Raw genomic sequence first — 4,752 nt, 5'->3', positions numbered from 1 at the left:
CTAGTTTTCCAAAAACAATAACAATAACAATAACTTTAAAATTAGCGGATAATGAATTATAAAATTTTAGTTTACTATTATTTGCGAGAAGTAGGGAGCAAAACAGACAACAAACTCTCAAAATTCAAACACATCCTTTCAGCTAGACAAACAACGAACCCACGAAGTTCAAACACATCGATCCCTAAAATTTGTAATCAGTCTACAGTATTACAAAGGCGAACCATTATCTTTCAAAGCTGCTATTGTGATGTCACTAATTAATCTGTCCGCTCTGATTCTATCCGGCGGTTTTAAATTAGTCCAATGCGAAATATTGAGCGCTTTCCATTCGACCAAATTTCCGAAATTTTCGAAACAGAGGAAAATGGTACGGAAATTTCCTGGGAAAGGTCCCAGAAAATCCGGAAATTGTTGAATTTCCGAAAAGCGAACCATTCAACCCAAAATTAATAATAATAATAATAATAATAATAATAATAATCAATATTTAAACAGGGTGACCCCTTCAGTCGCAGGACTGGTATCAACGGGGGCCCTGTATAACGTAAAATAAAAAGAGCATGTATAAATAATATATATCTATAAAAAAACTAACTACTTTAAAAGATACGCTGAAATGTTTAAAAAATTTAAAAGCTTAAAAAGGTAATAGCGTTCTCATTTTGGAAATTCTGGAAATTCCGGGATGAAAATCAAATGGAACGAAAATTTCCAGGAAAATATGTTCGAAAATTTGGGTATACCTCACAAGGTTGTCTTCTTTTTCGGAAATTATGCAAATTCTTGATTTTCTACTCAGCGCTAGTTCTTTTGGCCGCGATTCATAGTGAGTTGGACATCTCACGCAAGGATGATGGCGACGCGTATTCGAAAATGGAAATATTTTAGAATCATTCCACTTATATGTCGATAAATACTAGTTGCAGCTAAATTCGTGAAGAAAACGTTTTATAAAAATAATGCCCCCGTACTGTACTCGTTTGTTTTGCGTAGGCTGGCTAGGAAATGTACAAAGATTTATAACGCGTGCAGAACCATTGTACGACTCATTTAACCTTTTGTTTTGCGACTTTTTCGCTGCTGTTGTGGTTTGTATAAGGTCCCTGCTGTTGTGGTCTATAAAAAGCCACGATGTCGACATATTAGTGTTCTGTTTGCTTCTACATATATTTGCGATTTAAACCTCGAAGTCATTGAAAAATTCCAAGCGAACAAAACTGTGTGGCTTGTCGTTTTCCACACTGGAAAAGTCTGTACCATTCGCCCATGGAAATTTCTGGAAAGTCTCACCGGAATTTTTGGTCGAATGGATAGCGCCCATGGTTTCTACTTTATGATTAGAATTTTTTCCAATCGCTACGATAGCCACACGAAATCTGCACAACCACAAGAGGGACGTTTTCCTATTTCTACTTTATGATTAGAATTTTTTCTTAGGTTTACTACGATGTAGGTTCTTTGATGGGCTGTGGAGAAGTCCATCGATTTTATCTTGAGCTCTTTCTTCTCTCGTTTTGCCGTTTGTAGCCTATCGATAAAGGTTTTACTACGAGTAGGTCAGTACCGTCCTTCTCGTGTTCTGGCAGACTTTGTCGTTTGACTGACACTAGCATTGTGGCGATCGTAGCGATTGGAAAAAATTCTAATTATAAAGTAAAAACAATATTCCGCATTGGACTAATTTAAAACCACCGGATAGAATCAGAGCGGACAGATCAATTAGTGACGTCAAAATTCAAACACATCCCTTCAGCTAGACAAACAACGAACCCACGAAGTTCAAACGCATCGATCCCTAAAATTTGTAATCAGTCTACAGTATTACAAAGGCAAACCATTATCTTTCAAAGCTGCTATTGTGAGAGTTTGTTGTCTGTTTTGCTTCCTACTTCTTGCAAATAATAATAAACTAAAATTTTAAGATTTATTATCTGCTAATTTTAAAGCTATTGTTAATGTTAAAGTTTTTGGAAAACCAGGAAACTATAAAAGTTCAGTTTTTCGAACCTGCGACAATTTTCTTGACCCGCGACCCGCGCCAATTAGATTATCTCTTGACGATCGAACCTTCCACTTTCGAACCTATGTATGATACATGTGCAGGTACCATTCTAATAGAAATCAAGACCTATTTAGAGCCAGAAGAAGCTTTTCTACAGAACTTAGCGACCTTATTTTTGTTAATTACACTTCAGACTTGCTGAGCGTGCTTTTAATTTGTATAGATAGTGCTGTCAATAGTATTTGACAAATATGACAGTGATTACTATACAGATACGCGAGCTAATTTTAAATATTCACACGAATTCAAAAGGAAGCAGTCTCCACCCGACGGAGGGGAAGAAATCCCAAACAGCATAAATGAAATAAGTGCACAACTTACAATCTTCGTTATGTCTGTGACCTCCATAGCTATTCAAGAAGGCGTGAATTCGCAGAACTCTCCTAACCTTCCCGTGCGCCGCCAAACGACTGAATGCGTAAAAGCAATGGGAGTCTCGTTTTATCCGTTTCCGTTTTCCGTTTACCTTGCGAAAGCAAAGGAAACTTGTAATTGTCCAAGTTTATATCTAGATAGATATAGATAGATATAGATATAGATAGAGATGGAGATGGAGGTGGAGGTGGAGGTGGAGGCGGAGGTGGAGGTGGAGGCGGAGGCGGAGGTGGAGGTGGAGGTGGAGGTGGAGGTGGAGTGGAGATGGAGAACCTTAACCTCCATGGAGATGGAAATGTGCGATATTTCGTCGGGTTCGTAAGGTATGGCTGGTTTGCAGTGTCATGCCATCAAAAATAAAAATCATAACCATTCAATAAATTAAGTCAAGAAGCTGGGATAGAAAAGATGATTGGTATATAAACAACCTAGCCAAGATTTGGGTCTGTGCAGGTTTTCATTCTCCCGTTATTCGGAGAAGTGTTTCACACATATTGATATAGCTTTGTATGAAGTCGCCATGTTTGTGTCCCTCCACATGGCGGCCGTAAAGTAACAGAAACATCTGTTATCGAGTTTTGCCATTGAAACGAAAAGTTATTGCTGTAGAGCTCCGAAACATTGAAATTAACACTTTTTATAGGGCAAAAACTGTTTAGTTAGCAAAAACGTGAGCAATAACTCATCTTTTTGACTACTCAAGAGCCCTATCGGGCCGTCATTTCAATGTCACACAACGCACAAACTTGGAAATTTAAACGAGCCCTATTTCAAAATGAGAAACCCTGTCGAGCTTAAACGCTGCAAAACGTCGAGTTATTAGAGGGCCTTACGTCTCATGAAACTAAAATTTCAGAAGGATTGGTAATTTCTTATTTTGGAAAATGATGACGTCACATGAAAAGCGACAGTGATTCACAAGGCGTGACACGAGCTGAAGTCGTGTGACACACTCAAATACCTCCGCTAGGCGTCACAAGACAGTTTCGGAAGTTAATTCATGCGCTTTGTCATTTATTCAAGCGAAAGTTACGACCACGTCAAAGCGCGTTTCGTGGCGTTTTCTCCCCTGTCAGTTCTCAATTTCCTTATTTCTTGCTAGGGGGGAAATAATGAAATAAAGTGAAACGACCAGAAATCATCGTCTCCAAAAGAATTTCTCTTGTCTTTTGATTAAACCTAAGTCACAACTAATGTAGTGGTCTCAGGAAAAGCCATAAACATGTAAACAATCTCCCTCCCAAGCTGGTTACCCAGATTACATTTGTACGGAAGGTCTTATTCAATTAACTATTAAGGCTTTAACTGAAAGGTAAAAGGTGAATTCTGCGGAACCCGAATGCTAGATCCGGAGTGCAGCGAGCTAACCCGTTAGGCCGCCCCCCTCCACTTTAACCTGACGTAAATTCACTGTTTTGAATGTATTCTATTTGTATCGGCAATCCCTCCTCTGCCTCCAATGATTTCAACTGATTGAATACTTGCTGAACGTAAACGAAGATATTTAAGGTTCTTTGCGTTAAAAAAGGAGGTAAACGTTTAAAACAGTCGCATATTGTCACTGCTTAATAGTTCTTGATGGCACTGATTAAGGGTGGTCTTCCGCGCTGATGGTTCGAGAGTAAAAGAACAAAATAAAAAATAATAATGATAATAAAACCCCACAGAATACTGTGTCTTACAATATCCAGGTAGTATTACGTTATTTTTGTCTTTTACAAAGCTTCAATGTGTTTAGACCATTCTTCTTTGATTACGGATAGGCAAACATGTCACAAGCTAGATGTCTAGTCCTCTAGTTCGTTAGTTTCGTTTATCTCGGTTTCGTTCTCTCAGTGTTCCGTTTAATCACTTCATTAGTGTGTGCGTAAACGGAGGATGTAAAGTTTTATTGCAAAATTTATCTGCCAATGCACTCGCAAGTAGACAACTACAATATGTTCCGTTAGTCACTGGATATCATTCGGGAATTAGTTCTCAATTTGCACGGTGAAGTGATTTGAGAAATTTAGAGAAGGCTGTCGTATTTAAACGTGTTTTTTACGATCCAATGTTTCTGGCAAATTTAAAGGGGAACTAAAGTCGTTTTTGTGACGTACAAAATTATGCAGAAACACTCAAAATGTTTTTAGGAAAGAACGAACACGGCAATGAGCCGACTTGACGCTTGAGATGCTAATATTTTCTTAAGTTAGAACCCACGTTTGGATAGAAACTGTATGTAAAAGAGATTTTTATGAAAGGTGATCTAAATTTGATAGTTTTTGCATCGTCATGATGTCTCACCTGTTATCGTAACTTTCGAAAGAAAA

The sequence above is a fragment of the Orbicella franksi genome, chromosome 15 (genome assembly GCF_964199315.1).
Source record: "Orbicella franksi chromosome 15, jaOrbFran1.1, whole genome shotgun sequence".
In the NCBI taxonomy this organism is placed as follows: Eukaryota; Metazoa; Cnidaria; class Anthozoa; order Scleractinia; family Merulinidae; genus Orbicella; species Orbicella franksi.
Note: the sequence above shows the minus strand (reverse complement) of the source record.